The sequence below is a fragment of the Lissotriton helveticus genome, chromosome 9 (genome assembly GCF_964261635.1).
Source record: "Lissotriton helveticus chromosome 9, aLisHel1.1, whole genome shotgun sequence".
NCBI classification, from domain to species: domain Eukaryota; kingdom Metazoa; phylum Chordata; class Amphibia; order Caudata; family Salamandridae; genus Lissotriton; species Lissotriton helveticus.
Genome location: NC_136070.1, coordinates 1171227094 through 1171245127, shown reverse-complemented (window position 1 = coordinate 1171245127; position 18034 = coordinate 1171227094). Strand labels below are relative to the sequence as shown.

The window sequence follows — 18034 nt, the reverse complement described above, 5'->3', positions numbered from 1 at the left end:
ATATTTATAGTGCACCTCTATAGTACTGTGTATTTTTTAGTAACTGATATGATGGTGCCTCTCATTGACATAGAACAGATGGCATTAGTTAGTGCAGACCTCTGACAGATTTGAACCTCTGTGGTAGGCATGTTAATCCACCAAGCTATTTTGCATTGTAAAAATGCTAGATTAACATCATTCCCACTAAATGTCCGCCAAAAGATACAGTAGTGTACGAGATGAGGACCTACATTAATAACATTATGGTTTCTTAGCTATTGGTTGTAGTTTTGCAGCTTGAAGAATTTTCTGGATTCCCATGCTGTGCATTATTCCGCCATCTAGTGGTTGGATTCAGAATGAAAAGTTTGTCCTTTTACTCCTTTTGTTTATGGTGGGCATCAACGGGTCTCCATTTGGTGTCCTGAAGACGTCATTGTGCTTCAGGAAGCTCCCACCTATGGTCGCAATCTTCAGATTTCTTTTTTGTATTCTCTCCTTTCACCTTTTTGGCGGAGATGGGTGGGTTCACTTGTGAATCCAGAAAGCTCTTCAAGCTGCAAAACTACACCAACAAGTAAGAAACTATATGGTTTACTGCGTGAATCTCTTCTGGATTATGCTGTGCATAGATTTTATAGCAATTTGTTACTGCAGTGGTGGTTGGGTTGAAAATGAGCATTGATCTGAAAACAGATGATGTAACACCCTTCCTCCTACTTCTGCTTCGTTTTTCATTTGGATAAATACACAGTAGTGTTTTGTGAATGTGTGTACTGATGAACAGGTAGCCGTCATACAAATGTCTTGCAATGGAGTATTTGCTAGGAAAGCAATGGTTGTTACTTTTTTCTTGTTGAATGTGCACCTGGAGTCTTTTTATAACTTCTCTCGCGTGTTGCTATGGCACAACTGCATTTCTGAGCTATCCTCCTAGCAATTACGTTTTTTGTGACTGGTCATCCCAGAAAACTATTTGCACATAACACAAAGAGTTGTTTTGTCTTTTTGTCCGTCTTTGTCCTTTCGATGGCAGACATTACCACGTCTTGCATCTTAAGTGTGTAATGTCCTTTCTGCATGTGTCCTTGGCTTCTGAAAGAAATTTGGGAGCTGTAGACTATAATTTATGTGGAACTGTGATATAACCTTTGGCATATACTGTGAATCGGTTCTTATAACAATTCTGTCCTTAAAAATATGGTTCTTGAAGAGTGAGTGCTTGTAATTCACTAACTGCACAGTGAGGTAATGGCTACTAAAAACGCTGTCATGAGCATTTGCAAAGTAGCCTTGCTAAAGGTTCAAATGGTGCCTTTATCAGTTGTGTGAGATATAGAAGCTTCATGAGAGTGTTGGTAACTTTTTTAGAGGTGCAATTATCTTTGCTCCTTCTAGAAACCGTTTACAACTGGTGCTGTAAAGAAACTTCTCCTAATGTGGCCACTTGTGTAAGCCATTATTGCTCCCTAATGGACCTTTGAGGATGCATTAACAAGCTTACATTCTAGCCACTTCGCCGCGGCGCACATTTTCCCGTGGTGCAGGCGAATTCCACGTGTGCGCACGTATTCCAAGCGTGCAAATCGGACAGCCCCGTCCGTCCGACGGCAACGCCCACTGTGACGTCGGGCAGCGAGTTAGATGATGTGTTAAATACTTTGTATTCTTTTGTAATAATCCTTCTTTACGACACCAAAGTGAATCTTTTCCATTTCACAATAAAGCACTTTCTAGTCGTAGGTTTTCTAGATTCTCTCAGGAGAGCCATTATACTCTCTGGTAACTATAAAAGTCCAAATTCTAATTCTTAAGGAGCCATGCTGCCAGGCTTAAAGACTGGTTCTTGGTGAGGCACCCTCCCTTCTTGCATAGATAGCAGATCTTGTCTGTCTGCCATTTTATCAATATTCCTCATGTATAGTTCTATTAGTTCTGAGAACCATGTTTGCCCTGCCCACTGTAGCACAATTACTATTAGGGTCATGTTGCTGATCCTGCATTTGCAGATCACTCTGTGAATCAGTGGTGTCGTAAAGGCATATGCAAATCTCCCTCACCAATTTATCAACAGTGCATTCCCAATGACTATTGGAAATGTTGTCTGGAGGCAAAGTTTTGGCACTTTACGTTCTGCTGAGTTGCAAACCGATCTATTTCTGGTGTCCCCCATTATTAGAAGACCTCCTTGAGACTTTCAGATTCAGTTCCCATTTGTGAGAACATGAAGCCGGGCTGCTCAGTCTGTCTGCCTCTACATTGTCCTTTCCTGGTAGATGGACTGCTAAGATGTCCATCTTCCTTTGAATTGGCCAAGTCCAGAGTTTCTGAGCTAAGCTTGACAGTGGTAGAGACTGTGTTTCTCTCCACCCTTGTTTATGTAAAACATGTTACTTTTGTTGTCCATTGGAATCAATATGGTCTTTCCCCAAAGTGCTCTTTGAAAGGCTTTTAAGGCTAGGATCAATGTCTTTAGCTTCAGGATGTCGATGTGTTGTACTGCATCCTGGATGTTGATGTGTTGAACTGCTCCTCCAAACGCCCCTTACTCGGAGATTGCTCATATGTGCGCCCCATCAATTCTGTGAGGTGCCCGTTGTTATGGTAACTGTTGGAGTTGGTTTTGTAAATGTTCGTCCCTGGGTTATATATGATCTGTTTCACCACACTCTCTCTTTTGGTTTTCTGCATGACAATCACTAGATCTTCCCAACTCTCCGTTGCCTGTAACCATTGGTCTTGTAGCCATTCTTGAAATGGTCTCATGTGTAATCTTGTATTTGGTATTAAAGGAATGTAGGAAGCCATCATTCCTAGTAGCGTCCTGACTTTCAGAGCTTGCTCCTCTGGTACAGTTGAGTTTCCTTCAGTATTGCCGGTGGTTTCTTCTAGCTGGGAAATACTTTCCCTTGGATTGTATTTATCCTGGCCCCAAGAAAATCTTGTGTTCTGGTTCTGGAGAGGACTTCTCCATGCTTATTGAGAACCCTAGCTGATATCGACTTGCAGAATGTGATCTCTGCATTTTTTGTGTGAGTTTGCCCTTACCGGCCAGTCAACTAGGCAGGGGTTAATGTGTATGCCTTGTGTGCTGCTACTGCTGCTAGACATTTTATGAATGCTCTTGGTGCTGATTTTATTCCAAATGCCAGCACTTTGAACATATAGCGTCTCTTGTCCACCAAAAATCTGACGAATTGTTTGTGGCTTACGTTCATGGGAATGTGTAAGTAAGTACCTTTTAAATCTATTGTTGCCATGTAATTCCCGACTTGATGCTGTGGCATTACCTCTTGCAGGGTTGTAATCTTGAATGTTTGTGTTTTTATAAACTTGTTTAAAAACCTTAGGTTTAGTTTAGGGAGCATTGGCCATCTACCTCATGGATTAGGAAATATGTGGAGTAATTTCCCTTGTTTTTTGCAATTTGTGGCAATAATTTTATTGCATCTTTAGCCAATATTTCCTCTACTTCCTTAAGCAGATGCATGGTTTCCTCTTTTGAATGTAACTTTCTATTTGGACCTTTGCTTGGTAGAGTCTAGTTTAATTCTATGCAATAACCGTATTGTATTTGGTTTAAACCCCATTTGTCTGTGGTGATCTCCTGAGGGACGTTTTTGATTCTTCCTCCTACTGGTGTTGAATGGAGGCGTTCTTGATGTTGTATACTTGTACTGTGGGTTCTTTGCTTTATTACAACACTTTTTGATTTCTTTAGAATGTCTTTTGTGGTTTTTATTGAGTCACTTATTTGCTGTTAGAGCTCCTCTCCACTGCGGTCGTCCTCTTCCGCACTGACTTCCACGGAAGGACTGTCTTCCCAGCTGGTACTGCCAACTTTGTTGGGGTTGTTAGTTTGCCTGACTTCCTCCCTGATATGGTTGTTGGTATGCTGGATGGGATGTTCCTGCATGGAAGGTGCCTGCCCCTTCCTGAGGCTCTTTAAGATGGCAGTGATCCTCTCCATATATTACCTCTGAATTGCAAAGCCCCAATTTACTTTGCAGTTTCACTGTCCTTTTTCAACTGGTAAAGAGGTTCATCTACTGCACTCACAAATAGTTGTTCTTTATTGCATGATGGATTTAGAATACTAGTTTGTACTTCAGGTTTCAAGCCTGAAATCCATAAACAAAACACTGCAATAGGTAGAGGGTCTTAGGGAAATCCCCAGAACACTTATGTAACAAACAACAGAGTCCGCGGGTCTATCAGACTCTCTAAAGAGAGCTCATGAGCACGAACAAAAAAAAAAAAAGGTAAGTGGCTCCTACTTAATCATGGAAGACGTCCTCTTTAAAAGGACAGAATCCCATCATCCACCGAAGTGGCATGCTTCATTATCGGGGATCTCTTCATATATCATCACTTTTTGCACTGCAACCATCACCACGTACATTTTCATGCTTCGCATTAAGCAGCTTTTAGGTGTTCCTATTCATTGGCTCTTAAAAAAAACATCCCTGTGCTCCTCCCTCACAGTGAGGAGGTTGTAGGCCTTGGTTGCACCAGGATGTGCAACCAAGAGGAGATCCCAGATGATGAAGCATGCCACTTCGGTGGGTGATGGGATTCCGTCCTTTTAAAGAGGACTTCTTCCATTTTGAGTAGGAGCCACTTACCTGTATTTTCTGTGCTCATGAGCTCTCTTTAAAGAGTCTGATAGACCCGCGGGCTCTGTTTGTTGCCTGAAATCCATAGCCAGGCATGTTTTCTTTCTGCGACACCTATCATCCTCGGACTGATTGATGTGTCAGCTGCATCTAGATCAGATTTTCAGCATGCGTTTGCTATTTCCTTTGCCTCTCTCCACAAGGTGTGCTACCCTCTTTTGGTATTGTTCAGGGACATATTTCAGCGATCCCACTATTTCTTCCCAATGTTGATAAGAATGACAATTTAGCAATGCCCTGGAATTTGCAATGCGCCATTGATTTGCTGCACTTCTCTCCACCTTTCGACTCATGAGGTCCATCCTTTTACTCTCTTTATCAGGGGGAGGCCCAGCCGCGTAGCTAGGGGGGGGTGAGGGGGGCGGACCGCCCCAGGCGGCACTGTTTTGGAGGCGGCAAGAGCGGCACTTGTGGCCCGTTGTGGCAGCCTTCATGATTTATTCAGGAATGTCTAACAATTTGCCAGTCAGTGTCCCCGGCCTCACTGAGGGGATCAATGAGGGTCTCGTTTCATAAAAGCAGCCAGTGGGCAGTGCTTTATATTTCCCTGCTTTTGTGCTCTGCCTGCCGAGACAATTAACACCTAGCTGTCATGTTGGTTGGGGCTGGGGGAACTCAGTTGTTGCTTTAGTGACCCGGGTTAGGCTGGCTGGCACCGCGTAGTCTAAGATTTATACATTGTATCGACCACTGCGCACTGGAAAAATAACTTGCTAAGTGTGGTCCCGGGAGCGTTCTGGGAGTCACGTGATGTGGGACTTCATCGGCTACCTTGGAGTTTAAAAAATAAGAAATGTCTGTCTTGGTCCATGCAGCAGCACAAGTGATTGTTTTCTTTCTCTCACGCACACAAATGACACCGCAGCTTGCGTGTGACCCGGTAGACACCGGGTGGTGGTGTCAGAGTTGCCAGCAGCAGAGAGTGGCCATGGAGGACGTAGTTCAAGTAAAGTAGTTGGAGGGCATGATCATGGCAGCAGCACTAGTCTCTGCTGATGATCGAGGACAACCAACAGAACAGGTAACAGTGCTCACCCGAATACCATATTCGATGTGCATTTTCAGCTCTGGCTAAAGTTTGTACTGAAAGAAAACTGTGTGTGTAATCTGTGCAGGATTAAAAGTGTGCACGCATACCATGAAAGGCCGTTAACATTGTTTAATTACAGTGTAGGTCAGTTATTTCACTTGGTGCCTCTTATAAGAAGGAGATGCGCAGATCTACCCGGTGGTTAGATTGTCCAGAAGACGTAATCTTAGATTGAATCTGCCAGCTGACAAAGCCCCCCTCCACCAGGTGCAAGGGACTAACTTCCGAGACAGAGAGCTCCGAGCTCTCCTTGGAGCATGCACACACACCCCTTGGCAATGGTGCCTGCATGGCAGACTGAAACACTGCTCAGCCGCTGCGGTGCTTTTTCACACTTCTTGGTTTGCTCTTAGCTATTGCCGTGGAGCCTGAGAACAGAAGCAAATAGGACCTGTTCTGTTCAATGCGACTAGAAGCCTGGAGCTGGCACGAGAGGAGCTGGTGGGGGAGAGGGACTCTGAGTGCTCACACATTTTAACGTCTACACAAAACTGCAGAAATCGGACATCAAGCTGCCTGCATGCTTTTTATAATTAACCATTACTGTTGTATTATGAAATATTTCGTTTAATCGCATGGTTGTGCAGTCTGCATCAGATTGTATTGTCTCACAACTTTGGCTAACCTTGCCTTTTACTAGAGCTAATTGGGTTTATCATTTTAAACCACCTCAGACTTCTCCCATTATATTACATAACGCATTTCCACTGGTTCTGTTTTCTATAGACCCTAATAAGGTGCAAGAAGTGGAAATCATTTCTTGAATTGATCACCTTACGCTAACGTGGCCGCTTCGGTCAGCCCGGAATAGTGTTACATTAGAAGTATTCAAATGTCACACATAACCATACTGCCAGCATAGAAATGTCACATAAACAAACTGAAAAATTGACAGCTACAAGCATGGGGTAGTGAGTGGGTAAGCCCATTTCAGCTACTGCTAACTTCACTGTGAGGGACAGAATTCTGCCCTTTCACAAGGAATGCCTCAACACAGAAATCACCCCCTTTCAGTGGCAGGCACTACTATAGCAATAAGAGGTTTTTTTAGAATGAAAAAAATATTGAGCGCATGCTTCCCCCTCATTTAACAGCCATGCCAAGTATCGGGCATCAGGCTTTAGACCAAGGCAGAGCCTGTATGTAATGTAGCTCTGTGTGACAGGCTGCAGCTGATTGTGCTGCAAGTGGGGCTGAGGAGGTAGCAAGCGGCGCCGCAGACCAGGGCGGACCGCGCAGTCACCTAATGATTTTTATTGATGACCCTATTTCTTTTTTAAATACAGCCTGTGACCTATGATGTGACTCTTCTTAGAGTTTCTTGTTGCTTAGATTGGTGTAATTTCTGATACTTATATATGTTTCCCTCGTCTTTAATGATTGATTTTGTTTGGGAGAAAGTGTCACTCATGGTAATTCAAATGTCACTCATATTTACACTGAAATAATGAAAATGTCACACATAGCTATCTGAAATCTTAGCAGCTATGAGTCTTTTGTAAGCCTTCTCACGGCTCAGAAGTGGTAGTTTCCTATATTTATTTCTTCACATGGACTTTATTCCTCAGTTACATTTGTGAGAAACTGTTACTCAAGGTGGCACAAATTTGGAACTACCAATGTCACTCATGAAAGCAATTATTCCATAGAAATGTCACATTTATCAATCTGAAAAAACTTGACAGCTGGGTGTAATTTCTGGTATTTATATGTTTTTTTCGTCTTCATTGCTTGATTTTTCCTCGCAGTGTCACTCAGTCATTGAATGTCACTCAATTACAGAGAAATTCAGAAAATGTCACACCTAACCAATCTGATACCTTGGCAGCTATGCGCACGTTGCACGCATGGTGGTGTGCTGTGCGCGCTGCGACAGGCCGGTCATCCGGAAGTCAGGCAGTCTCTCCTGGGCAATGTCAACCTCCAGCGCACATACAGGGGGCGGCAATCTGAGGGATAGCCCCGGGCGCCACAAGCTCTAGCTACGCCCCTGGGGAGGCCCTGTAGTGCTTGGTGTGTTAGCCCTTTTCCTAGCAGTTGACATTATTATAGAATCTATAGGGACTGTACTCCTTATGTAGATTGGATCCTTTGAAGAATGTTAGTATTTCTTCTCTGCTCTAGGAGTAACTGCCCTACATGTTGCATGTTCTTTATAAGCTTCCTTGCCTTGATCCAACACACTTGGCAGCATCGGGAGAAATTGGTTTCTTGGTTGTGTAGGCAGGAGAGTCTCTAATAGAAAACATGACTGGGCGTTCTCCTACCCTAGTCGGATCCCATATCTGTGGGCTGACTTTTTAATTACTTAGTTGTAAACCCCAATATCATGAGGTGGCAATGGTCGCAAAGGATAAGTATTAACCCTTTCTTCTGGGGAATCGGTTTCAATATCTAAGAGGTGAGACACGCTCTCACTTAGAAGCGAGCACTGCACTTTAGCCCTGTGTTTTTAAAAACAAGTCTTTTAAAACAGCCTTTGGTCTTTTTATTTCGCCCCACAATTGCGCTTTTAAAACAGCCTTTGGTCTGTTATCTTGCCCCGCAATTGCGCTTTTACTAATTCTACATTTCCATCTTTTAAAAAAAACAGATAGCAGCTTGGCACAGTAGCGTTTTCTTACCTGCATCCCTTTTTCACTAATCCAGCTGTTTCCACTTCCCAGGTCCGATGCGACACTAGCCGTTTGATCGGAGGTTAGTAGACATGCCCCCCTGACTCGCCTACCTCACTTCTGGTCGGGAACTCAGACTACAGCCTTTTCCGCGCCCGGCCAGCTATTTAATCATATGCTGGCCAAAGGTGCGCCAAAGCCAAGCCCGTCTGCGCCAAGGCCACGACAAGGGCAGGAATCTCTGCCCAAATTGACACTAAATTGGTATAGTCATCTACAGCAATGAAAAATGTTAACAAAGGGGGGGGGTCAAGCAAATGCCTCATAGCATCGGATAAATTAAAGGGGGCATCTTCATGTCACCATTGCAAATTAGAAATTCCTATTGCAACTGACAAACACAAATTAGTGGCACCCATTAACACTACCCAAATTAAAGGGGGACTAATCAATGCCCGCTCTATGTGGAAACATAGCCATGATTTCAGAGACTTCATAATAGAGCAACAACTAGACTTCCTATTCATTACGGAGACCTGGCTTAAAGATTGGTGCAACCCGGACATCGCGATAGCCCTACCACCACTGTACTCGATCTGTAGAAATGACAGAGAAGGCACCAGAGGAGGGGGTCTGGCCATTATCCTCAGAGACACTTCACTGTACTAACTTTGAAATAGACACACTCAAGGATTGGTGGGTTACGGTATGAGAGTGGCTCCTCAACAGTCTCAAACCTGCCTGCCTTTCAGAGGCACCGGAATGTCTGTTGGGAAAATCTCATAGGTTTATCACAAGTGCACCCCATCTCCCTTAGGCAGCATGATCTACAAACCTCTGAAAGCCAATCTATGGGCTCCACACCTCTTGGCATCATGCCCTATCCGGGCCCTCTCCTACAACCTTTTCCAGGCTAATGCTAGGACTCCACGGCATTTACCATAATGCCCTACTGCGGGCGGGGACTCAGAGGCCCCTGAAAGCTATGCTTGGACTCCTTGGCACATGGTTCATGCCCTAAGAGTGACTTTTAAGGACCTCTGAAAAACTGTGCTTGGGTACCTAGTCCATGGACTCATGCCCTAACCTACAGACCTATTGCATGGGCCCCATGGCTCCTGGCATGCTGCCCTATCAGGGGACCTTCTTACAGACCTCTGAAAATCAGACTTGGTACTTGTTGAACATCTTGCCATCTGTAGATATGCTTTACTATGCCACACACACTTCTAATAAACCATGTTCTCTTTTGAAATGAAGGTTTATTGTGACAGCAGAGGTCATCTGCTTTTATTGTGAGGATAGATGTGATCTTTCAAATGTTTTTTCACTAAGACACTGACATGGGCAGAATTGCTTTCTTCAAGTTATAAGATTTTTTTTGAAAAATGTCCATTCTATTTCACACATTGGGAGATTAACTGATTTGTTCAGAATACAGACTTGTTCTGCCGAGACCTAAACAGCATTGGCAAAAGCAATAGGTCTCGCTTTTGAGAGTATTGCCTCTGCCATTGCCTTTTGTTCATGCTTTACAGCATGGGACTTGCGGACTTTGGCAAAGATTTGCAGACGCAATATATGCAGAATGGCTAGAAATAATAATAAACAAGCATTTACCATGCAATTGTCTCGGCATTATTATTGAAGGTGAATAAAACTTGCCATATGAATAGGAACATTAAAAAAAATAGGTAATAAAAAATGCATATCACTATAAGTAATTATTTGCTTTTATTTTGTAATGTTTTCAAGTATGAACACCATACCATTGGTTGACGAAGTGCTCAAAACATGCAGTAAACCACACAATACGAGACTGCAACGATTATAAAGGGCACCAATATATTATGCAATATGATTTAATGATGCCTACATAACCCATGTGCTCTTCCCTCCATCTCTCTTGACTTCTGGAATTCCCACGAGAACCCGAGAAACCACACCTCTCAGAGAGGAAGTGTGCTCTTCAGAGACGTACCCGGTTCAAACAGTGCTTCATAAAGTGAAGTTTCAGAGACCCTTGAAAACATGGAGGAGGCAGGTATCGCGAAGGGGGTTACATGCCACTATCAAACCCCACCCTGGTACAAATATCAGACCAGTAAATTACATTAATAAACAACCTTGTACTTTAATGCATGACAATTGTCTTTCGAGAAAAAAAAAACTTAGTGGCCAGTACGGGGATCGAACCCGCGACCTTGGCGTTATTAGCACCACGCTCTAACCAACTGAGCTAACCGGCCCTGAAGGTAACAGTGCAAAGGAATGTTTTCATTATATAGAACTGGGTCACAAATAGAGCATTCTATGTTATCATAGGTGCAGAATCAACACATTGAGGCGCTCCGACAGTTCTGGGTTGACTCATTTGCACATACAAGGAAAGAGCACGTACATTAAATCACGAATGGTACTGAAGGCGCTTCATTAATAACACTGACACGATTAGCAACTCCAGGTAAAGATAGACCGAAGACCAGCATCACTCCACAGCTCCCCGCCCCCTCCCACGTACTTTAGAAAAGGACTGGTCTCTGCTGAGCAGCACCGCGCATGCTCAATGTTCTTCGCGTCGTCCTCCCACCGAAAACACGGCATACCACACACTACCACAAACTGGCCTCTATGTCCCTAACCCTTCACTTTCTGTACCCTTTTTTCGGTACCACTTTCCCAATCCCTCCCCGACCACCACACTTTCAAATACCTGGCTCACTTGATATAATTTTTTCTATGATCCCCTCGAGTACACAACTTGTACTTTCCAAACGGATAGAGGGCTGTTAATCCATCATTTTATTCCCTACTCTTCATAGAATGTCACATTTTTCCAAAGATGTGAGTACACCACCATACAACTTCTAAACTAGCACAATACACCTGCACGTGCTCAAAAATAGTAAGACACTAACTGAAAGTGACTTCGTGAGTGCCCGGCTTGCGTAGATTTGTCGGTCCCGTGCGCCTGGACTAGACAACATAAAATCTCGGACTCCGCCCACTTCGTGGGACGCTAGTCCGAGACCTAAAAAAGTGGCCGGGAAATGTCAACAGGTCGGGTTAAAAGGAGGACGAGTTTTCAAGTTGCCATTACCCGCTTAATATTTAATAAACTCTGAAAGAAGAAAATGGTGAAAGGCGGAGTCCACCCAGCTGGGACCTGTATTATACATGAACATCTCCACAGTAGATGCTTCAACCCCCTGAGCTATCGTGGAGCATACGGCTGTGTGTGGAGGGGTGGGGGTGTGCTTTGAAACTGGAAGTCGCATCTTTAACAAATCTCTGTCTTGCTGTGTTTCCAAGAACCGAGCAGAGAGCGGGGGTTTCCACCCTGTCCTCATTACAGTATAATGGCGGAATTATGTCATGGCTCGCGCGGCGTCTCTCTCCCAGCAGCATCACTTACACCGAGGCTGCCCTGCGGTTCACCCCCCAGCTTGTTTTTACGTCTAGGATTCTGGGAGGAATAAGAGGCAGATCCGTAAACTTCTGATAGTGCGCTAATCGCAGGATCATCCACGGGTCAGCCAGGGAAAGCTGGCTGTATCAGAAGGTAAACACTGGGCCACCCTCCCGGGGCTGCTTATGGCCACGCTCGGATTAACCGGCAGCTCCCAGTCAGCCACCGGCCCGGTGCCACGCAGGGCTACCCTCGGGGGCGGGCGCGGTGCCACGGGAGACCTTGTTGTGGGGAAGCTGTGTGGAGGTCCATTTACCGGATAGGGCGGAGTGTAATGGACAACGCACATGGGCACCTTTATTGGTGCCATATTTGATGCCATGAGCGGCTTGCTTCTGAAATTCTAGTCTGCACATCAATTTCTCGTAAAAAAAAAAAAGCAGGTGCCATGGCAAGGCGTCCACATTTTATACCAGGATTTTGTCAGATAAGTTCGCGACTCTTGTTTGTAAAGTATGTTAAAGTGTAACGTACACTAATAACTTAGAAAACGATTAATTGTTTTAAGGGGCATACCATGACCTTGCCCATTACACATCATATTAGTAACTGCTTTCGTTCTTCTATTTTACACCATGTCCAAACTCACCAGGACAACAATGGTGTATTCGGGCCACTAATTACGTACAAGCAGCCCCACCGCCGTCTTTCTACACAATAATGATAATTAACAAAACAAAATGGCGGCCACGCCCTGTTCTCTAGTCGACGCCAGACATGGGGAGCCAGTAATTTTAAACAAGCAACTAGAATTACCGGCACTGCAGAGTTTTGGGAAAGCCTGTCAAAGTGGCAAATCCTGCTGGGGCGTAGTCGGGTGCCATAATGTGATCAAAGAAAATGGCTACCGTGCTGTCCTGATATTGAGTATACTCGGCTAGAGGTCTGGATCCAGGTGCTGGAGAGAAGCACTTCCGGGTCGCCATGGGCAGCGCGGCGGCCCCTTCAGGTCACTGCAGGCGGTGCGTCACAGCGCTTCACAATAGGAACAGAAATGATCCATGAGACGAGTGAGCAGTTACAAAAGCAGACGTTAAGTTACATTAGGCAAAAGTGACAATTGTGAGCAAACAAAATACAAGAGGTAGCAAAGGGTACATTACAGGAGAAATGGACTGGGACCTCGGTGAGAGGGGGGTGTAACGCCCATCACTATAAAAGGGGCGGGGCTTAAGAAAAGACAAAAACGCCACCGATTCGCGTCAAGGCGGGGCATGAACTGAGTGACGCCCCTCTCCTCCAATGGCTGGCCAGCATTTACGAGGCCAGCCAATGGAGAAGAGGGGCGTGTTCAAGCCCCTATACTAGACAACATAAAATCTCGGACTCCGCCCACTTCGTGGGACGCTAGTCCGAGACCTAAAAAATTTCACCCATAACAAGCCAGCACTTGGAAAATAAGCGCATAGATATGAACTATCTCTTGTGGACAAACACAACTGAGAAGCTGCCTAGCATGAAAAGGGAAGTGAACATCATACCTTCAATTTTAATGCACAACATTTGCTTACGTAGGGTGCGAGCAGTGGTTTCCCTGTCAATTTGCCCCAGATGGCAAAACGCTCAAACATCCGAACAAATAAAAAGTACTCACCCTCAACTGCCATCACCAATAAAGAGAAAGAGTTACACATTTGGCCCAGGCTCTTGCTAAACCCCATCCTGCTCTACTAAATGTATGTCACACAGCTATTCTCTATGTTTCATGTGAAGGGGGTGAATTGTCATGTCACTCCTGCTCCACTACTGCTACGTTTGAGTCCCCTTCCTTATCCAAAACCTGTAGTAAGATTCAAGCCAAGTGAACCACTCTGATTGCCACCAACCTATTTTTTTTCACTTTAACATCTATAACCACTGAAGAAAACGAATGGGACTAAAAAGCATCAAACAATATTATCATACAGCAACCTCTCCCGTAGCCAACTTCAGAGAATTGTTATTGCAAATAAACTAGTTTATCACCTCTCTGAAAGGTACCAGTGTGTCCAAGTGTCTGACGTGCTGTAAAAACTCATTCCACAGCATTGTGGCTTCCTGTGTGTAACGCTAGCGCCTTCAACTGCACATGGGACAAAGTACAACCAGAAAACTTCCCTTAAAATTCAGACGGCATGCTGGCACCTACCACTGGAAATGTTCCCCATGAGGTTTTTACAGCCTTTCCCACATAGGTTTTCATGAACTAACGATAAAGTATTAACTATGCCCTCTTGAATAGCGTGCAATATGTCCAACAAAAGCATTTTGACGCCTTGTAAAATGTATGAAGCTCTCTGTAAATGCAAATCAATGCTTTAAATTAGGGATACCCTTTAGACCTGGGGTCATTCTCTGGAATGGCACTATGTACAAAAGGTAAATCAGCCTCAATCCTGCTCCCATAGTAACAGTCCAGACTGAACTGACAGGCAATGTTCCATCAGATGAGGGGCCGCAAAGACCTGCAGACTGGTTTCAGTCTTGTTGCGCCTCTTCACTGTGATGCAGCTTGGATCCTACAGGACAGGACATGCATTTGGACATACCAATTAGCTAGCCATATTTCAGTGAAGATCTATGATGCCACAAAACCAACTCCTAAGACAGCACAGGCCCTACTGAAACAGTGTATAGTAATGCATGTCCGGTGGAGGAGGATACTGTGGGGCTTAATACCCTCGAATGGATTCTATGAGCCATCAATTCCACAATACCTTAGGCTGTACCTGTAATCACCTTGCCATGTTGAGGGGTGCAGCTTAACACTTCCTGCGCATCACAACGCAGTTACCTCGCACAACGTCCTAACAGTAGGGAACTACTGTTAAGAAGTTGTGTGACATCACCACCCACTTAGGGCTTTTGTAAAAAAAAAATATATTTTTTTTAATCTCATGTTCAATACAATACAGATAGATCAGACAAATGCATTGCCTTTAATTTAGTTAGACCCTACAGTACGTCTTGGTGTGGAGTTCCCTCTATACATGCCATACTACACAGGGCCAATCCTAACCCAAATAGCAGCCATAACAGCTTTCTATATCACCTATTCCCTTGCCAACCAACTCACTGTATGTGGCTTTAACTGTCCACTTTGAAAGAAAATCAAGCTAACGCCCAGACTACCCTCCTCAACCTTCCCTTGCTGTACCGTCCCAAACATCTGTTTGGCTTATCTACCAGCTTGTGGTACTCGTGACTGTCTCCTACTTTGCAACTAAACACTGCCCCCAAACACATCCCTCAGTCCCAATTGTACCAGACAGCCCCTCTGTTTTCTCCTGTTATAATTACCATTCCTCCCCATTATAGTTGTATCCTTCCCCCTATAAAAGATCCTTCCTACCTTCTCAAGTAATGCTGCCACTTCGTCAAGATTGATGTAAAGAGTTCAAAGTTGGGCAAGTTTGTTGGGGTCAGGGATGGATACCTTTCACCCACAGCGATCACTACTGCATGTGTATTTGGATAACACTTCTTTCAAGCAGAGTATAGTGAGTTCCAGGAGCAAACTGCACAGCTGAAACCCAGTGTGTTTTTCTGTCAGGAGAACGTCTTATAAAGCCTTGTTTCGGTTTGGACTGAACCAAAGGTAAAACCATGTCCCCACATTCTAAATTCTTCTACCTGTCCCTCTAAATATGACCACCCTAACTACCTCCCATCCATACGAGGAAAACCCATTAACTCGAACCCCGTCCCACAACTGCGGCCCAATCCGATGTGTAATATAATTGTTTCACAAGCAGGTCTTTACGTCTGCTGGGTCCCTCCTGGTCTCAGACCCTATAGTAATAAAAACACAAAATGAAACGGGTCCCTTTATGGCTTCTATATTCATGTCCTTAACTTTACTAGTACAAACACTGATCCAGTTCTGTACAAGGATTGTAAAAAAAAAAACGTTACGGGGAGCTAGGTTGCTCCTGTTTAGAATCCATATTCTTTCCTTAATGCTTGCATTTCCTAAGAGTGTTTGCTTTTTCCAGGATGTTCTGGTATTTTCTTTCCAGAAGCATATTACCCTTGTGTAGTGCATACTTTGAACGGAGTTACCCACATGTGTTTTTAAAGGGAAAAATTGAGTTGAGGTTGAAGGCAGTTTTTCACAGGGGGTCAAAAGGTGTTCAGAATACGTGATCATCCGATCCTTGGCCTCTTTGCAAAGCATACAGAGCAATGGTTGTGTATGCCACCTGTAATTGTGATTCTAAGCCAATGTGTGAGGAGGGTGGCACGGGGATTTTAATTTACATGTTTAAACCACGCCCCTTTCATGGACCCCAATACCCCCAAAACTTAAAGCCTTGCTCAAAAGTCCACAATTTTTACATTTCCCAATGCACCAGCGGTCTTCTCATTCCACCAGCGGTATCCATCACACTCCCTCGTCTCGGTAGTACATACTTTCTTATACTTAGCCCATGGCCTTTCTGCGACTGATGCCATCTACCTGAATCCCTCCCAGATGATCCGCTATGACGTCTCCCCACCCCCCTGACTCTCCAATGTGGATGAATTTTGATGCTTCAGGAAGCGTTCCAAGCAAAATGAATGTTGAATAAACCATTTTAGTAGGGTGATATGGGTTTGCAAAGAGGGCAAGCTTATGAAAGTGTAATAAGTCCGTTTCCTTGTCAGGATAGTTAAGATGATTGAAAAGCGGGGGACACACCTTTTCTATTTTCTCGTTTATTATTATTAAGTGACACCCTTGTGACGAGGATGAATTGATAAGCTATGTATAGCTGCCACCTTATAATGGATAAGCATTCATGACACAGCTGTGCCCCCACCCCAGAATAATTAAAACATAGATGCTCATAACCCCCATCTCTAGGCGATCCTCTTTCTTCCGGACTGTACCTGCTCCTTGACAGCCAGCCTCAGGGGCGCCAATACTTCTTCCATGGCTTTCCTAGGCAGTTCTGGCTCTAGCTTCTGCTGCTTCCTCTGCGGTGCTCTCTCCTGCAGACGGCGGGGTGCGGCGGCCAGACCCCGGGTGGACCGCTGGAGCAGGGGGCTGCGCTGGCCGGGGAGCAGAGTGCGGCAGAGCAGGGTTCTAAGCAGCAGCATGGACCGGGAAAGGCGGGGCTCCGGGCTGCATGATGAAATCTCTGCCTGGCCGGCTCCGGAGAGCGACCCGGTAATTCATCAAATGCAGAGCGCGATTCCTGCTCAAAAAGAGCTGCCATGTTTGAATGGTGCAGTTATCGTTTGATAACATTGCAAGTTCGCAGGTTGCTATACAAACTATACATTGGACATCTTTAATGGCCTATTATTTTTGTAGATACTGTTTCATAGAAGATGAACAGATGGTATGAGTAACATTTTTTCTAAAAATAATGTTTTATATTGTTTAAGCATCACAGTAAATATTTGTGCTTGAAAGAACATGCCACGTACAAGCAGCCCCACCGCCGTCTGGCCTGGGACCTCGGTGAGAGGGGGGTGTAACGCCCAGCACTATAAAAGGGGCGGGGCTTAAGAAAAGACAAAAACGCCCCCGATTCGCGTCAAGGCAGGGCATGAACTGAGTGACGCCCCTCTCCTCCAATGGCTGGCCAGCATTTACGAGGCCAGCCAATGGAGAAGAGGGGCGTGCTCAAGCCCCTATACTAGACAACATAAAATCTCGGACTCCGCCCACTTCGTGGGACGCTAGTCCGAGACCTAAAAAGGACAATTAGCGCAGGCTGTATCATAGCGCTTTTTAAATTAGATTTAGCCACACTGCAAAGCATCAGCGCGGCTGTACAGCATGGCTACAAAACATTGCCAAAGCCAATGGCTCATAGACACGACCAACTGGCTTTGCCAATGCGTGTTATCATTTGTCTTCGATTTGTACGGTAAATATACTTTATGAAACTACTCCAGTGCTATGCAATAAAATAATCATAATCTAGCTGAATATTTCTGGCTTTGTTGCATGTATGATAACTAATTTAAATTTACAACAACTCCCTTCAGCTAACCCATTACTGCTCATTCACATCGACTTAATTAAGTCGAGTGAAGGATGGTAAATTTCCATTGGATTCCTTGTTCCCTGGGTTTAGTTAGTTGGTAACACCTTATGGGCTTGGTTGTTCATGCAACTGCACGGACCAAATAATAAATCGGAATAGAGAAAAGAAAAGAAAAAAAAAAGAGAACAGAAGACAGTCTTTTTAAAGGTGGGCTGGTAGTTGGCTACTAGGTTTGTAGGTTC

General features: G+C 44.5%; 1 non-coding gene across 1 annotated transcript; it reads right to left on the bottom strand.

Moving 5' to 3' along the window:
• Nucleotides 1–10538: 10538 nt before the first annotated feature.
• Nucleotides 10539–10612, bottom strand: TRNAI-AAU (transfer RNA isoleucine (anticodon AAU)). Its single transcript has one exon. It is a non-coding gene; the product is annotated as a tRNA-Ile (tRNA).
• Nucleotides 10613–18034: the final 7422 nt, after the last annotated feature.